The sequence below is a fragment of the Triticum urartu genome, chromosome 2A (genome assembly GCF_056163025.1).
Source record: "Triticum urartu cultivar PI428250 chromosome 2A, HENAU_Tu73, whole genome shotgun sequence".
Lineage (NCBI taxonomy): Eukaryota > Viridiplantae > Streptophyta > Magnoliopsida > Poales > Poaceae > Triticum > Triticum urartu.
Window position 1 is genome coordinate 443521422 of NC_141874.1, and position 19255 is coordinate 443540676.

A 19255-nucleotide genomic window follows, 5' to 3' on the forward strand; every position below is an offset into this window, starting at 1 on the left:
ATATCATTCGACTATTTTCTCTCAATGAGAAGGGCGAGTTGAATGCCATCTCTCAGATTCCAGTCGTTTGTGAATATCAAGATGTCTTTCCAGAAGAACTTCCAGGAATGCGTCCTCACCGGCCAGTTGAATTCGTCATCGATCTTGAGCCTGGCACGGAACCTGTTTGCAAACGTCCTTACAAGCTTGGACTAGAAGAGTTGAAGGAGCTAAAGAAACAACTCGATGAACAAGAGCGTATGTGTCTGATCCGACCGAGTTCTTCTCTATGGGGTTGTGGTGTTCTTTTTGTCAAGAAGAAGGATGGCACGGAACGACTCTGCATCGACTACCGTATATTGAACAAGAAGACAATAAAGAACAAGTACCCACTTCCCAACATCAATGAGCTATTCGAGCAGCTCAAAGGTGCCCAAGTATTCTCCAAGCTTGACCTCCGTATGGGTTATCATCAGATTCGCATTCGTGAACAAGATATCCCCAAGACAGCATTCAGAACAAGCTATGATTCTTATGAATATACTATCATGTCTTTTGGCCTTGTCAATGCTCCTCCAACGTTCTCTCGCATGATGAACTTCATCTTCAACCCTTACACAAATGATTTCGTCCTGGTGTATCTCGACGATATTTTGGTCTTTTCCAAGAACAAGGAGGATCATGCCAAGCATTTGAGATTGGTTCTCGACAAACTCAGATAACATCAGTTCTATGCGAAGTTTTCAAAGTGTGAGTTTTGGCTCGATGAGGTTCTCTACCTTGGCCATATTATCTCCGCCAAGGGCATCGCTGTTAATCCTGAGAAGGTGTCTGCAATTGTGAATTGGGAACCGCCTCAGAATGTGAAGCAGCTCCGCAGTTTCCTTGGGCTAGCAAGCTATTGTCGAAGATTTGTGGATAATTTCTCTAAGATTGCAAAGCCTCTTTCCAACCTCCTCCAGAAGCATGTGAAGTATGTCTGGACGCCTGAATGTGATGTGGCTTTCAACACCCTCAAAGAGAAGTTAGTCACAGCTCCTGTTTTGACTCCTCCTGATGAATCCAAACCATTCGAAGTTTTCTGTGATGCCTCCCTGCAAGGTCTCGGTGTTGTGTTAATGCAAGAGAAGAAAGTTGTGGCCTATACCTCTCGTCAGTTGAAGCCCAACAAAAAGAACTACCCCACTCACAACCTCGAGTTGGCAGCAGTTGTCCTTGCTCTTTTAACATGGAGACATCTCTTGTTGGGAAGGAAAGTGGACATCTTCACTGATCATAAGCGCCTCAAGTACATCTTCACTCAGCCCAACCTCAACCTCAGACAGACTCGTTGGGTTGAAATGATTCGAGAGTACAATCCGAGTATTGAATATACTCCAGGCAAGGCCAATGTCATTGCAGACACTTTGAGCAGAAAGGCATCGCTCAGGTTGGACCAACACTTAGAAAAGCACTGGCCCGGGGGGGGGTTAAAATAAAGATGACCCTTGAGTCCGTGAAACCCAAGGGAAAAAGGCTTAGGTGGCAAATTGTAAAACCAAGGCTTGGGACTTGCTAGAGGAGTTTTATTCAAGGCGAACTGTCAAGGGGTTCCCATAACACCCAACCGCGTAAGGAACGCAAAATCAAGGAACATAACACCGGTATGACAGAAACTAGGGCAGCAAGAGTGGAACAAAACACCAGGCATAAGGCCGAGCCTTCCACCCTTTACCAAGTATATGGATTCATTAAATTAAACAAGATATAATAATGATATCCCAATAATAAACATGTTCCAACAAGGAACAAACTCCATCTTCACCTGCAACTAGCAACGCTATAAGAGGGGCTGAGCAAAGTGGTAACATAGCCAAACAACGGTTTGCTAGGAAAGGTGGGTTAGAGGCTTGACATGGCAATATGGGAGGCATGATAAATCAAGTGGTAGGCATCGCGGCATAGCAATAGAGAGAATAACTAGCAAGCAAAGATAGAAGTGATTTCGAGGGTATGGTCATCTTGCCTGCAAAGTTCTCCGATTTGACGAAAACTTGATCCTCGTAAGCTTACTCAAGGGGTTCCTCGATCACGTATTCTTCTCCCGGCTCTACCCAAAGCAAGAACACAAGCGAAGGACCAACAATCAATCACGGTGCAATGCACAATCAACATGATGCAAAACATGACATGACATGCGAGATGTGATATGCAATGCATATGCATGCTTCGGAAGGGAAAGATTGAACCAGGCCTCAACTTGGCAAACCAAGTGTGCCACTGGAAAGATGAGATGATTTCGGTCGAAATCGATATAAAGATCACCGGAATCGGATGCACGGTTTGCAAATGGCAAGCAAAACAAGAATAGCACAATTCTGCGATTAACAGCACGATGCCATCTAGAGTGCAATAATAAACTAAGCTACTGCACCCCAACATAGCAACAAAGCACATGGCAGTGATCTACTCAAGATGCTTGACAAAATATGAACACTGAGATATAGCTAAATCACACTAGAACAGGTTCAAACAAGCATGGCAAAAGTGAAAAAGATAACAACATCACAGACTTAGTGAAAATAACAACATGCCAAGAAATAATATCAGGAAGCCAGATTTAGAGCAAGCAAACAACATGCTACAGGAACATATCATAGCAACCAAAGGCATGGCATGAATCTACTAAAAGCATATAACAAAAGTCCCTTACTGACCATGAGCCAAAAAGGATCAGAAGATATGATGGCACCCATGTAAACTTAGCAAGTTTCGTTAACAGATTCAGACTTAGCAGAAAACTGAGCATGGCATAAACAGAATTATGAAGGCATCTTTGCGAACTCGATTCACTGGACACAAAGCATGGCATGACAATATAACCATAGCATCTTCAATATGGCATGTTCAAGAAGATAACAAAGGCAATAACAAGTTTATAGCATGCTTGGATCAACTACAACAACCATGGCAAAATTGATTAACATGTAAACAATCTGCCAGGAACATTTTATAGCAAAACTAGAGCAAGATTAAGTCATGCTAGGGAACTCCATAATTGCAAAAGGGGCACTGATGGATAGAGCATAACCATATGTCAAAATCATCCTTACTGAAGATACTCAAAACAAGAATGGATCACTCTGTAGCATCATGGATACATGGCATAAAAATATCAGCAGTGCAAGGACTTAGTAAAATTCTAAGTCCCTGAAATCAGCAATATCACGAGAGCTACTTTGCATGCTTGTGCTAGTCACCACAAAGATCACAAAAATACATGGCATAAACCCCTGTAAAGATGGCATGGCATGGATAAAAATACATGTAGAGCTCCTGTTCATATGCAGCACACAACAATTGTAGCAAAAATGAAAAATGCTCATACTCTGCTAAGAATCAGCACCTAACAATTTATAGCACTCTTGCATCAACGATTTGGGCATCAAGATGGACTGAAACAAGCAGACCACAATGGAACAAAATGAATAGCACATCATGATGAACATTTTGATATATCATGCATGCAAAACGGACCTACGGATGAGGAGTTATGGCATGTTGAACAGGGCTTCAGAATGCAGAAATAAAATGACTTAGAGGAATTATACCCCTCCGGACAGATCTAGGGTTCTCACGAGAACCAAGGTGGCCGGATCGGATCTCGCCGGAGATGTGGGACGCGGTGGCCGGAGTCGGAGAAGAGCTCGCCGGCGAGGTCGTGGTCACCAGACTTGGACGCCCGCGAGGTCGGTTGACGGAGGCGCGCGGGGGCGGCTAGCGCGGTTGGGCGTGGGATCCAGCGAGCTTAGTGCGGGACGGCGGCGAGCTCCGGCTCAGACCGGCGAGGGCGGGCGGTGGCTGGCGGAGGTGGTGAAGGGTGGCACCGGCGGCAGGGATGCGCGGGGGAGGCGCAGGGCGCTACGGGCGGCGGCGAAGACGGTTCGGGCCCCGCGGGCCGGAACTGGGCCGCGCGGGCCCGCGGCAGCGCGTGGTGGGAACGGCGGTGGCAAGGACACGTGGCGCACGTGGGTTGGCTGGGCACGGCGGCGGTGGATGTGTCCGGTGCCGGCGGATGTGTCCTGCGGCGCGAGGAGAGGAAGAGCTAGGGTTTTGACCCGGATTTGAGGAGGGGTGCACATATTTATACCTAGAAGGAGGTGGGAGTGTCCAAATGGAGTGCAGTTTTCGGCCACGCGATCGTGATCCGACGGCGGAGGACATGGCATACGTTTGGAAGGGTTGTTGGGCCATTTTGGAGGGGTGTTGGGCCGCAACACGCACGAGGCCTTTGCGGTTCCCCGGTTAACTGTTGGAGTACCAAACGGACTCCAAATGGCATGAAACTTAACAGGCGGTCTACCGGTGGTGTACCAAGGCCGCTTGGAAAATCTCGGTCCATTCCGAGAAAGTTTAACACCCGCACACGAAAAGAGGCAAAAGGGGGCGCCGGAGGACGTAGGAGTGTCGGATTGCAAAACGGACAATAGGGAAAATGCTCGGATGCATGAGAAGAACACGTATGCAAATGAGATGCACATGATGACATGATATGATATGCATGACATGAACAAAAAGCAAAACAAAGGCAAGAACCCAACCACGAATCTCATAACTTAAAGCCGGAAAATGGCAAGAGTCGGAGTACAAATATGGCAAATTACATCCGGGGCGTTACAACATTCCACCACTACGAAAGGATCTCGTCCTGAGATCTAGGAGTGAAAGAACTCCGGATATTCGGAACGGAGGTGATCCTCGCGTTCCCAGGTGGCTTCTCGGTCGGAATGGTGTGACCACTTCACTTTCAGGAATTTGATAGACTTGTTGCGAGTCTTGTGCTCTGTTTCTTCAAGAATAGCAACGGGATGCTCATGATAAGATAGGTCTTCTTGGAGATCAATCTCTTCTAAGTTGATGGTGCGGTCAGGAGTCTTGAAGCACTTGCGAAGCTGTGACATGTGAAACACGTCGTGCACATTTGCGTAGTTGGATGGAAGCTCAAGTTGATAGGCGAGATCGCCTCTTTTGCCAATGATCTTGAAAGGACCCATGTATCTAGGGGAAAGCTTCCCTTTGATACCGAAGCGATGAGTGCCTTTCATTGGAGAGACGCAGAGGTAGACATGGTCTCCGATCTCGAAAGCCAAGTCACGATGCTTGCTATCATAGTAACTCTTCTGGCGCGATTGCGCGGCTTTGAGATTTTCACGGATGACTTTGCACATTTCTTCAGCCTCCGTGATTAAGTCATTGCCAAGAAGTTGGCGTTCAGCAGTCTCTGACCAATTAAGAGGAGTACGATACTTTCTGCCATAGAGAATCTCGAATGGGGCCTTGCCCAAGCTTGCTTGGAAGCTGTTGTTGTAGGAGAACTCAACATATAGAAGACAATCTTCCCACTTCATACCGAAACAAATGACACAAGCCCTGAGCATATCTTCAAGAATTTGATTGACTCGCTCGACTTGGCCACTAGTTTGAGGATGGAAGGCTGTACTGAAGCGAATGTTTGTGCCCATGGCCTTCTGGAAGGATTCCCAGAACTTAGAAGTAAAGATGCTTCCATGATAGGAAGATATCAACTGTGGAATGCCATGCAAAGAGACAATCCTGGAGGTATATAGCTCTGCCAACTGAGCTGCTGTGATAGATTCTTTGATAGGAAGAAAATGAGCCACTTTAGTAAGCTTGTCTATGACAACAAAGATAGCATCATTTCCATGCTTGGACTTGGGAAATCCCATCATGAAGTCCATCTCAATATGGTCAAACTTCCATTCTCGAATGGCAAGAGGTTGGAGGAGACCAGCTGGTCGTTGGTGTTCTGCTTTCACTCTTCTACAGACATCACATTCATTCACGAACTGAGCAATTTCTCGCTTCATTCGAGTCCACCAGTACGACTGCTTGAGGTCATGGTACATCTTTGTACTTCCAGGATGAATGGATAGAAGGGAATTGTGCGCCTCATTCATAATGACTTTACGTAGATCACCCTTAGGAACCACAATTCGATCCTCGAAGAATAGAGTATCTTTGTCATCAAGGCGATAGCACTTGTACTTGGGTTGGCTCTTGGCAATCCCATTTTTCACCTTCTTCACCATGGCATCAAGAAGTTGTGCCTCACGAATTTGATCTTCCAAAGTAGGAGAGACTTGGAGATTGGCAAGAAATCCTTGAGGAACAACTTGGAGATTTAGTTTGCGGAAAGCTTCACAAAGATCCGGTTGGAAGGGCTTGAGAATTAAGCTGTTGCAGTAAGCCTTTCTGCTCAAAGTGTTTGCAATGACATTGGCCTTGCCTAGAGTATATTCAATTCTCGGATTGTACTCTTGAATCATTTCGACCCAACGAGTCTGTCTGAGGTTGAGGTTGGGCTGAGTGAAGATGTACTTGAGGCTCTTATGATCAGTGAAGATGTCCACTTTCCTTCCCAACAAGAGATGTCTCCATGTTAAAAGAGCATGGACAACTGCCACCAACTCAAGGTCGTGAGTGGGGTAGTTCGTTTCGTTGGGCTTCAACTGACGAGAGGTATAGGCCACAACTTTCTTCTCTTGCATTAACACAACACCGATACCTTGCAGGGAGGCATCACAGAAAACTTCGAATGGTTTGGATTCATCTGGAGGAGTCAAAACAGGAGCTGTGACTAACTTCTTTTTGAGGGTGTTGAAAACCACGTCACATTCATGCGTCCATACATACTTCACATGCTTCTGGAGGAGGTTGGAAAGAGGCTTTGCAATATTAGAGAAATTCTCCACAAATCTTCGACAATAGCTTGCTAGCCCAAGGAAACTGCGGAGCTGCTTCACATTCTGAGGCGGTTCCCAATTCACAATTGCAGACACCTTCTCAGGATTAACAGCGATGCCCTTGGCGGAGATGATATGGACAAGGTAGAGAACCTCATCGAGCCAAAACTCACACTTTGAAAAGTTCGCATAGAACTAATGTTATCTGAGTTTGTCGAGAACCAATCTCAAATGCTTGGCATGATCCTCCTTGTTCTTGGAAAAGACCAAAATATCGTCGAGATACACCAGGACGAAATCATTTGTGTAAGGGTTGAAGATGAAGTTCATCATGCGAGAGAACGTTGGAGGAGCATTGACAAGGCCGAAAGACATAACAATATATTCATAAGAACCATAGCTTGTTCTGAATGCTGTCTTGGGGATATCTTGTTCACGAATGCGAATCTGATGATAACCCATACGGAGGTCAAGCTTGGAGAATACTTGGGCACCTTTGAGCTGCTCTAATATCTCATTGATGTTGGGAAGTGGGTACTTGTGCTTTATTGTCTTCTTGTTCAATGGACGGTAGTCGACGCAGAGTCGTTCCGTGCCATCCTTCTTCTTGACAAAAAGAACACCACAACCCCATGGAGAATAACTGGGTCGGATCAGACCCATACACTCTTGTTCATCGAGTTGTTTCTTTAGCTCCTTCAACTCTTCTGGTCCAAGCTTGTAAGGACGTTTGCAAACAGGTTCCGTGCCAGGCTCAAGATCGACGACGAATTCAACTGGCCAGTGAGGAGGCATTCCTAGAAGTTCTTCTGGAAAGACGTCTTGATATTCACAAACGACTGGAATCTGAGAGATGGCATTCAACTCGCCCTTCTCATTGAGAGAAAATAGTCGAATGGTATCATCACGAGCGGCATGGATGATCACATCCTCAGACGAGTGTGTCAATTGAATCTGCCTGGCAGCACAATCAAGCTGAGCCTTGTGCTTAGGAAGCCAGTCCATGCCGAGAATTAGATCAATATCTGAGTTACCAAGAACAATTGGAGAGGACAAAAACTTATAGTCGCCCATCTTGATAGAAACATTTGGAACCATAGAGCTTGCGTTCATGAATTTACCCGGAGAGACAACTGATAACTGCCTAGGCAAATCTTGGAAAAGCAACTCATGCTTAGATGCAAATGGTCTTGAAATGAAACAATGTGATGCACCAGTATCAAAAAGGACTTTTGCAGGAATATCATTAACATGAAGATTACCCATGATCACTTTTGAAGAGTCCTCTGCCTGAGCTACGTTCATCATGTTGACCTTTGCAGACTTGGGATTATGCTTGACCACTGCATTGCTGGCAGATCTCACAGGAGGAGGAGGTATGCCTGGTGTTTTGTTCCACTCTTGCCACCCTAGTTTCCGTCATACCGGTGTTATGTTTCTTGATTTTGCGTTCCTTACGCGGTTGGGTCTTATGGGAACCCCTTGACAGTTCGCCTTGAATAAAACTCCTCCAGCAAGGCCAACCTTGGTTTTACCATTTGCCACCTAAGCCTTTTTCCCTTGGGTTTCCCGGACTCAAGGGTCATCTTTATTTTAACCCCCCCGGGCCAGTGCTTCTCTAAGTGTTGGTCCAACCTGAGCGATGTCCGGCGCCCCCTGGGCAACCAGGGTCTATGCCAACCCAACGTCTAGCTCATCCGGTGCACCCTGAGAACGAGATATGTGCAGCTCCTATAAGGATTTGTTGGCACATTCGGGCGGCTTTGCTCGTCTTGTTTTACCATTGTCGAAATGTCTTGTAACCGGGATTCCGAGTCTGATCGGGTCTTCCTGGGAGAAGGAATGTCCTTCGTTGACCGTGAGAGCTTGTGATGGGCTAAGGTGGGACACCCCTGCAGGGTTTTGAACTTTGGAAAGCTGTGCCCGCGGTTATGGGCAGATGGGAATTTGTTAATATCCGGTTGTAGAAAACTTGACACTTAACTTAACTAAAATGAATCAAACGCGTGTGTAGCCGTGATGGTCTCTTTTCGGCGGAGTCCGGGAAGAGAACACCGTCTCGTGTTATGCTTGAACGTAAGTAGTTTCAGGATCACTTCTTGATCTTTATAGCTTATCGACCGTGCTTTGCATCTCTTCTCGCTCACATTTGCGTAGGTTAGCCACCATATATGCTAGTGCTTGCTACAGATCCACGTCACTACCTTTTCCTACCCATAAGCTTAAATAGTCTTGATCGCGAGGGTGTGAGATTGCTGAGTCCCCGTGACTCACAGATTACTTCCAAGATGCAGGTGCCGATGATGTCAGTACAGGGGACGCGACCGTACTCAAGTGGGAGTTCGACGAGGATTCTGGTCGTTACTATGTTTCCTTTTCAGATGATCAGTAGAGGAGCCCAGTTGGGGCGATCGGGGATCTAGCATTAGGGGTTGTCTTTCTTTATTTGGTTCTGTAGTCAGACCTTGATTGTATTCTGGATGATGTAATGCTTTATTCATGTATTGTGTGGAGTGGCGATTGTAAGCCAACTCTTTATCCCTTCCTTATTCAGTACATGGGATGTGTAAAGATTACCCATATTGCGACATGCCTACCATGCGGTTATGCCTCTAAGTCGTGCCCCGACACGTGGGAGATATAGCCGCATCGTGGGTGTTACAGCGGCCCCCTCTTTCCTTCTCCTTCTCCCTCCTTTTCCCTTTGCCCTCTCCATTGAAAGGAAGGGGGATGAATCCTACTTGGACTTGGAGTCCATGTAGGACTCCTCCCTTGGCGCGCCCCCCTTGGGCCGGCCACCTCCTCCTCCCCCCTTTAATACGGGGGCGGGGGGCACCCCAAAGGAACACCAAGATTTCTCTTAGCCATGTGCAGTGCCCCCCCTCCATAGTTTACTCCTCCGGTCATAGCATCGTAGTGCTTAGGTGAAGCCCTGCGCGGATCGCATCACCATCACCATCACCACGTCGTTGTGTCGTCGGAACTCTCCCTTGACCCTCTACTGGATCAAGAGCTCGAGGGACATCATCAGTTGAACGTGTGCTGAACACGGAGGTGCCATACGTTCGGTACTTGGATCGGTTGGATCGTGAAGACGTTCGACTACATCAACCACGTTAACCTAACGCTTCCGTTTCGGTCTACGAGGGTACGTGAACACACTCTCCCCATCTCGTTGCTATGAATCTCCTAGATAGATCTTGTGTGATCGTATGAATTTTTTTGAAATTACATGCTACGTTCCCCAACAGTGGTATCAGAGCCAGATCTATGCGTAGATGATATGCACGAGTAGAACACAAAGAGTTGTGGGCGATAATAGTCATAGTGCTTACCACCAACGTCTTACTTTGATTCGGTGGTATTGTTGGATGAAGCGGCCCGGACCGACATTACATGACCGCGTGCATGAGACTGGTTCTACCGATGTGCTTTGCACATAGGTGGCTGGCGGGTGTCTATTTCTCCAACTTTAGTTGAATCGAGTTTGACTACGGCCGGTCCTTGTTGAAGGTTAAAACATCACACTTGACGAAAAATCTTTTTGGTTTTTGATGCGTAGGTAAGAACGGTTCTTGCTAGAAGCCCGTAGCAGCCATGTAAAACTTGCAACAACAAAGTAGAGGACGTCTAACTTGTTTTTGCAGGGCATGTTGTGATGTGATATGGTCAAGACGTGATGAGATATAAATTGTTGTATGAGATGATCATGTTTTGTAACAATTATCGGCAACTGGCAGGAGCCGTATGGTTTTCGCTTTATTGTATGAAATGCAATCGCCATGTAATTGCTTTACTTTATCACTAAGCAGTAGCGATAGTCATAGAAGCAATAGTTGGCGAGACGACAACGATGGTACGATGGAGATCAAGGTGTCAAGCTGGTGACGATGGAGATCATGACGGTGCTTTGGAGATGGAGATCAAAGGCACAAGATGATGATGGCCATATCATGTCACATATTTTGATTGCATGTGATGTTTATATTTTATGCATCTTATTTTGCTTTGTATGGAGGTAGCATTATAACATGACCCCTCACTAAATTTCAAGGTACAGGTGTTCTCCCTGAGTATGCACCTTTGCTACAGTTCATCGTGCCGAGACACCACGTGATGATCGGGTGTGATAACCTCTACGTTCACATACAACGGGTGCAAGCCAGTTTTGCACGTGCAAAATACTCGGGTTAAACTTGACGAGCCTAGCATATGAAGATATGGCCTCGGAACACTGAGACCGAAAGGTCGAACGTGAATCATATAGTAGACATGATCAACATAGAGATGTTCACCATTGAAAACTACTCCATCTCACGTGATGATCGGACATGGTTTAGTTGATATGGATCATGTGATCATTTAGATGACTAGAGGGATGTCTATCTAAGTGGGAGTTCTTTAGTAATATGATTAATTGAACTTTAATTTATCATGAACTTAGTACCTGATAGTTTTTTTGCATATCTATGTTATTGTAGATCAATCGCCCATGCTACCGTTCCCTTGAATTTTAATACGTTCCTAGAGAAAGCTAAGTTGAAAGATGAAGATAGCAACTACATGGACTGGGTCCATAACTTGAGGATTATCCTCATTGCTGCACAGAAGAATTATGTCCTGGAAGCACGGCTAGGTGCAAGACCCGTTGTAGGAGCAACTCCAGATGTTATGAACATCTGGCAGAGCAAAGCTGATGACTACTCAATAGTTCAGTGTGCCATGCTTTATGGCTTAGAATCGGGACTTTAAAGATGGTTTGAACGTCATGGAGCATATGAGATGTTCCGGGAGTTGAAGTTAATATTTCAAGCAAATGCCTGAGTTGAGAGATATGAAGTCTCCAACAAGTTCTACAGCTGCAAAATGGAGGAGAATAGTTCTGTCAGTGAACACATACTCAGAATGTCTGGGTACCATAACCACTTGACTCAGCTGGGAGTTAATCTTCCCGATGATAGTGTCATTGACAGAGTTCTTCAATCACTGTCTATAATGGCTTCGCGATGAACTATAATATGAAAGGGATGGAAAAGACAATTCCCGAGCTCTTCGCGATGCTAAAGGCTGCGAAGGTAGAAATCAAGAAGGAGCATCAAGTGTTGATGGCGAACCAGACCACTAGTTTCAAGAAAAAGGGCAAAGGGAAGAAGGGGAACTTCAAGAAGAACAGCAAGCTAGTTGTTGCTCAAGGGAAGAAGCCCAAGTCTGGACCTAAGCCTAAAACTAAGTGTTTCTACTACAAAGGGACTGGTCACTGGAAGCGGAATTGCCCCAAGTATTTGGTGGATAAGAAGGATGGCAAAGTGAAAGGTATATTTGATATACATGTTATTGATGTGTACCTTACTAATGCACGTAGTAACACCTGGGTATTTGACACTGGTTCTGTTGCTCATATTTTCAACTCAAAACAAGGTCTACGAATTAAACGAAGATTGGCTAAGGACGAGGTGACGATGCACGTGGGAAATGGTTCCAAAGTCGATGTGATCGCCGTCGGCACGCTACCTCTACATCTACCATCAGGATTAGTTTTAGACCTAAATAATTGTTATTTGGTGCCAGCGTTGAGCATGAACATTATATCTGGATCTTGTTTGATGTGAGACGGTTATTCATTTAAATCATAGAATGATGGTTGTTCTATTTATATGAGTAATCTTTTATGGTCATGCACCCTTGATGAGTGATCTATTTTTTTGTTAAATCTCGATTGTGGTGATACACATATTCATAATATTCATGCCAAAAGATGCAAAGTTAATAATGATAGTGCAACTTATTTGTGGCACTGCCGTTTAGGTCATATTGGTGTAAAGCGCATGAAGAAACTCCATGTTGATGGGCTTTTGGAATCACTTGATGCTTGCGAAACATGCCTCATGGGCAAGATGACTAAGACTCCGTTCTCTGGAACAATGGAGCGAGCAACTAACTTGTTGGAAATAATACATACTGATGTATGTGGTCCGATGAGTGTTGAGGCTCGCAGCGGGTATCGTTATTTTCTAACCTTCACAGATGATTTGAGTTGATATGGGTATATCTACTTAATGAAACATAAGTCTGAAACATTTGAAAAGTTCAAAGAATTTCAGAGTGAAGTGGAAAATCCTCGTAACAAGAAAATAAAGTTTCTACGATCTCATCGTGGAGGAGAATGTTTGAGTTAAGAGTTTGGTCTTCATTTGAAACAATGTGGAATAGTTTCTCAACTCACGCCACCTGGAACACCACAGCGTAATGGTGTGTCCGAACGTCCTAACCGTACTTTATTAGATATGGTGCGATCTATGATGTCTCTTACCGATTTACCACTATCGTTTTGGGGTTATGCTTTAGAGACGACTACATTCACGTTAAATAGGGAACCATCTAAATCCGTTGAGACGACACCACATGAACTGTGGTTTGGCAAGAAACCTAAGCCGTTGTTTCTTAAAGTTTGGGGCTGCAATGCTTATGTGAAAAAGCTTCAACCTGATAAGTTCGAACCCAAATCAGAGAAATGTGTCTTCATAGGATACCAAAGGAGACTGTTGGGTACACCTTCTATCATAGATCCGAAGGCAAGATATTTGTTGCTAAGAATGGATCCTTTGTAGAGAAGGAGTTTCTCTCGAAAGAAGTGAGTGGGAGGAAAGTAGAACTTGATGAGGTAATTGTACCTTCTCCCGAATTGGAAAGTAGTTCATCACAGAAATCAGTTCCAGTGATTCCTACACAAATTAGTGAGGAAGCTAATGATGATGATCACGAAACTTCAGATCAAGTTACTACCGAACCTCGTAGGTCAACCAGAGTACGGCCTGCACCAGAGTGGTACGGTAATCCTGTTCTGGAGGTCATGTTACATGACCATGACGAACCTACGAACTATGAGGAAGCGATGATGAGTCCAGATTCCGCAAAATGGCTTGAGGCCATGAAATCTGAGATAGGATCCATCTATGAGAACAAAGTGTGGACTTTGGTTGACTTACCCGATGATCGGCAAACCATAGATAATAAATGGATCTTCAAGAAGAAGACTGACGCTGATGGTAATGTTACGGTCTACCAAGCTCGACTTGTTGCAAAAGGTTTTTGATAAGTTCAAGGAGTTGACTATGTTGATACCTTCTCACTCATAGCAATGCTTAAGTCTGTCCGAATCATGTTAACAACTGCCACATTTTATGATTATGAAATTTGGCAAAAGGATGTCAAAACTGCATTCCTTAATGGATATCTTGAAGAAGAGTTGTATATGATGCAACCATAAGGTTTTGTCGATCCCAAAGGTGCCAACAAAGTGTGCAAGCCCCAGAGATCCATTTATGGACTGGTGCAAGCCTCTCGGAGTTGGAATATACGCTTTGATAGTGTGATCAAAGCATATGGTTTTATACAGACTTTTGGAGAAGCCTGTATTTACAAGAAAGTGAGTGGGAGCTCTGTAGCATTTCTAATATTATATGTGGATGACATATTGTTAACTGGAAATAATACTGAATTTCTGGATAGCATAAAAGGATACTTGAATATATTGTGGAATTTTTCAATGGAAGACCTCGGTGAAGCAGCTTATATATTGGGCATCAAGATCTATAGAGATAGATCAATACGCTTAATTGGACTTTCACAAATCACATACCTTGATAAAGTTTTGAAGAATTTCAAAATGGATAAGTCAAAGAAGGGGTTCTTGCCTGTGTTACAAGGTGTGAAGTTGAGTCAGACTCAATGCCTGACCACTACAGAAGATAGAGAGAAAATGAAAGTCATTCCCTATGCCTCAGCCATAGGTTCTATCATGTATGCAATGTTGTGTACAAGACCTGATGTGTGCCCTGCTATAAGTTTAGCAGGGAGGTACCAAAGTAATCCAGGAGTGGATCACTGGACATCGGTCAAGAACATCCTGAAATACCTAAAGAGGACTAAGGATATGTTTCTCGTTTATGGGGGTGACAAAGAGCTTGTCGTAAATGGTTACGTCAATGCAAGCTTTGACACTAATCTGGATGACTCTAAGTCGCAAACCAGATAGGTATTTACTTTGAATGGTGGAGCTGTAAGTTGGTGCAGTTACAAGCAGAGCGTCGTGGCGGGATCTACGTGTGAAGCGGAGTACATAGCTTCTTCGAAAGCAGCAAATGAAGGAGTCTGGATGAAGGAGTTCATATCTGATCTAGGTGTAATATCTAGTGCATCGGGTCTAATGAAAATCTTTTGTGACGATACTGGAGCAATTGCCTTGGTGAAGGAATCTAGATTTCACAAGAGAACCAAACACATCAAGAGACGCTTCAATTCCATCCGCGGTTAAGCCAAGGAGGGAGACATAGAGATTTGCAAGATACATATGGATCTGAATGTTGCAGACCCATTGACTAAGCCTCTCTCATGAGCAAACCATGATCAACACCAAGACTCCATGGGTGTTAGAATCATTACTATGCAAGTGGGAGACTAAAGGAAATATGCCCTAGAGGCAATAATAAGTTGTTATTTATATTTCCTTATATCATGATAAATGTTTATTATTAATGCTAGAACTGTATTAATCAGAAACTTAGTGCATGTGTGAATACATAGACAAACAGAGTGTCCCTAGTACGCCTCTACTTGACTAGCTCGTTAATCAAAGATGGTTAAGTTTCCTGACCATAGACATGTGTTGTCATTTGATGAATGGGATCACATCATTAGAGAATGATGTGATGGACAAGACCCATCCGTTAGCTTAGCATAATGATCGTTTAGTTTTATTGCTATTGCTTTCTTCATGACTTATACATATTCCTTTGACTATGAGATTATGCAACTCTGAATACCGGAGGAACACCTTGTGTGCTATCAAACGTCACAACATAACTGGGTGATTATAAAGATGCTCTACAGGTGTCTCCTAAGGTGTTTGTTGAGTTGGCATAGATCGAGGTTAGGATTTGTCACTCCAAGTATCAGAGAGGTATCTTTGGGCCCTCTCGGTAATGCACATCACTATAAGCCTTGCAAGCAATGTAACTATAATGAGTTAGTTGAGGGATGATGCATTACAGAACGAGTAAAGAGACTTGCCGGTAACGAGATTGAACTAGGTATGATGATACCGATGATCGAATCTCGGGCAAGTAACACACCAATGACAAAGGGAATAACGTATGTTGTTATGCGGTTTTACCGATAAAGATCTTTGTAGAATATTTAGGAGCCAATATGAGCATCCACGTTCCACTATTGGTTATTGACCAGAGATGTGTTCGGTCATGTCGACATAGTTCTCGAACCCGTAGGGTCCGCACGCTTAACGTTCGATGATGATTTGTATTATGAGTTATATGTTTTGTTGACCAAAGTTTGTTCGGAGTCCCGGATGAGATCACGGATATGACAAGGAGTCTCAAAATGGTCGATAGGTAAAGATTGATATATTGGAAGGTTATATACGGTCACCGGAATGGTTCCAATAAGGTTCAGGGATTTTTGGGAGTACCGGGAGGCTACCGGAACCCCCCGGGAAAGTTAATGGGCCTAATCGGCCATAGTGGAGGAGAGGAGGCAGCCCACGGGAGGAGGCGGCCCCCTTGCCCAATCCGAATTGGACAAGGGGAGGGGGAACGAACCCCCTCTTCCTTCTCCTTCTCACTTCTTTCCCCTTTCCCCTCTCCATTGGTAGGAAGGGGAGGGCGAATCCTACTTGGACTGGGAGTCCAAGTAGGACTCCCCCCTTGGCGCGCCCCCCCTTGGGCCGGCCACCTCCTCCTCCCTCCTTTATATACGTGGGCATGGGGCACCCCAAAGGAATACCAAGATTTCTCTTAGCCGTGTGCGGCGTCGTAGTGCTTTCGACGAAGCCCTGCGTGAATCACCATCACCGTCACCATGATGTCATGCTGTCGGAACTCTCCCTGGACCCTCTACTGTATCTAGAGCTCGAGGGAAGTCATCGAGTTGAACGTGTGCTGAACACGGAGGTGTTGTATGTTCGGTACTTGGATCGGTTGGATCGTGAAGACGTTCGACTACATCAACCACATTAACCTAACGCTTCCACTTTCGGTCTACGAGGGTACGTGGACACATTCTCCCCATCTCGTTGCTATGCATTTCCTAGATAGATCTTGCATGATTGTAGGATTTTTTTGAAATTGAATGTATGTTCCCCAACATGATCGTCGCACGAGCCCATCCGAGGATCTCATGCCACACCTGGCGAGAGAAAGAGCAGCCTACGAGGAGGTGATGCATGTTCTCCTCGTCCTGATCACATAGTGCACAATCGTCCTCGTGTGGTAGGCTGCGGTGTGCAAGTCGCTCCGTGGTCCAACAACGGTCTTGCATGGCCAGCCATAGGAAGAACTTGATGCAAAGGGGTGCCCAAGGTCACCACGTGAGGCTCCAATGTGGGTCTTCACAAGCACCGATGAATAGTGCGTTATAGCAGGATCTCGCCGAGTATTTGGCGGAGGAAGTCCATCGCCATCTGAGCACATCTGGCTCGGGGGAGAGGTGGGTGTGGCGCACTCTATGCCAGAGGTCGACATATTGCACCATGGCTGCCGGCCCAAGTGCACCACAGATGTCCTGGACCCAAGAATGTAGGTATAGACGGTTGCGCATGCTATGCTCCTTCCGCAGGCATCTCGTGATGAGCGCATAGACGAGCGAGGAAATCTCAGCCGCCGATTGTCTATCGATCCAGTGGTTTGTCCAGAACCTGTAGGTGTCTCCTGCACCAAGCTGCCAAGTCGTAGAGGCTCTGAAGATTGCGCTCACGTCCGCGTCATGAGGTATGTGGAGGTGGCTCCAAGGGCGTGAGGCATCCGCAATCTGGAGCCAAAGCCATCGAACACAGAGGGAGATGCTCGTCCGGTGGATATCTCTAATGCCAAGGCCACCAAGGGAGATGGAGCGGCATACACGCTGCCAGTTAACAAGGCACTGGCCACCATTGGCCTCTTTTGAACCTGCCCAAAGGAATCCTTGAATGATCCGGTTCACTTTCTTGATGGCAGTGTTGTTGAAGGCAACGACGATGAGGAAGTGCGTGGGGATGGCACAAAGGACATGGCAAACAAGGGATAGGCGGTCTCCTCTGGATAGCATAGAGGCCTGCCATGTGGAAAGCTTGCGCCTGAGCTTGTCAATGATCGGTTGCAAGCTCGTCGTGGAGGCCTTGTGGACGGAGAGGGGCAGCCCAAGATAGGTGATGGGGAACACTGCAAAAAAAAGACACATCCGTGACATTTTGGGCCGAACGAATATTTTTTCTGTCATACTTATTACACTTCTATGACGATAATTGTGACAAAACCCGATATCATCATAGATGTGGTGGGCTCCTACTTCTATGACAAAAAATCATGACAGAAAATTGGCTTTTCATCCTGGGCAGGCCGGAGACGCAGCTGCATGACATTCGTTGGGCCGTCCATGACAAAGAAAATCGTGGTAGAAGCGAGGGCGAGGAAAATATCGGGGGAGTTCCCAGTTACGGTGGGTGGTCGGGGGCCGAGCGATGCGCGTTTCTCTCGTACGTACATGCATGTGTGCGAGGCATTACGCTCTAACTGAACCCGAGTGAGGCGTTGGGCTCTAACTGAACCTGAGTGATTGCACTGCAGGCTACGCGCTACTGAACCCGAGCGATCGATTGTTCCCTTGCTGTTAACTGAACCCGAGTGATTCCTTCGCTACTGCTGCTAAATGAAGCCGATCGAACACTGCTGCCTCCTTCCCTAGATGAACAGTGAACGTTGTTGAGGGGGTTTGGATGAACAGTTCCCCATGGGGGGTTGGATGAACAGAAACCCGTGGTAGTAGGCCGTTGCTGCTCGATGAACAGTACCCCGATCGATCGAGCCGGTGGATGAACAAGACCCCATGGAGGGCTAGATGAACAGGACCCCATGGAGGGCTGGATGAACAGGACCCCGTGGAGGGCTGGATGAACAGGACCCCGTGGAGGGCTGGATGAACAGTAGCCGGTGGAGGGCTGGATGAACAGTAGCCCGTGGAGGGGTGGTTGAACAGCACCCACATGGAGATGGCTGGTTGAACAATAGTCGGTGGAGGAGCGCGCCGTGGAGGCTGGATGAACAGGAGCCTCGTGGATGAACAGTCGCAGGTGGAGGCTGGAGGAGGTGGACGGTGGATGAACAGTAGCCCGTGGAGGCAGTCGACGGTGGAGATGAATAGTATCCCGTGGAGTTCCGTTTTCGGTACGCCACACCCCTCCCGATGAACAGTACCCCCCGTTTCGACCATGGCGCTCCAACACAAGTCCGTTTCCTCCGTTTTGCGGTATGCCACACCCCTCCCAATCAACAGGACCCCGTTTCGACCGTAGGAGGTCCGTTTCCTCTATTTTGCCGTATGCCAGACCCCTCCCGATGAACAAGATCCCGTTTCCACCGTGGCCGGTCGAACACAAGGCCATTTCCGTTCTGCGGTACGCCATGCCTCGTTTCCATTACGTGCTCCGTCCAAGCCGGTTGGCTCCCGATGAACAGCACGCGTTCCGTTGCCTCCCAATGAACACC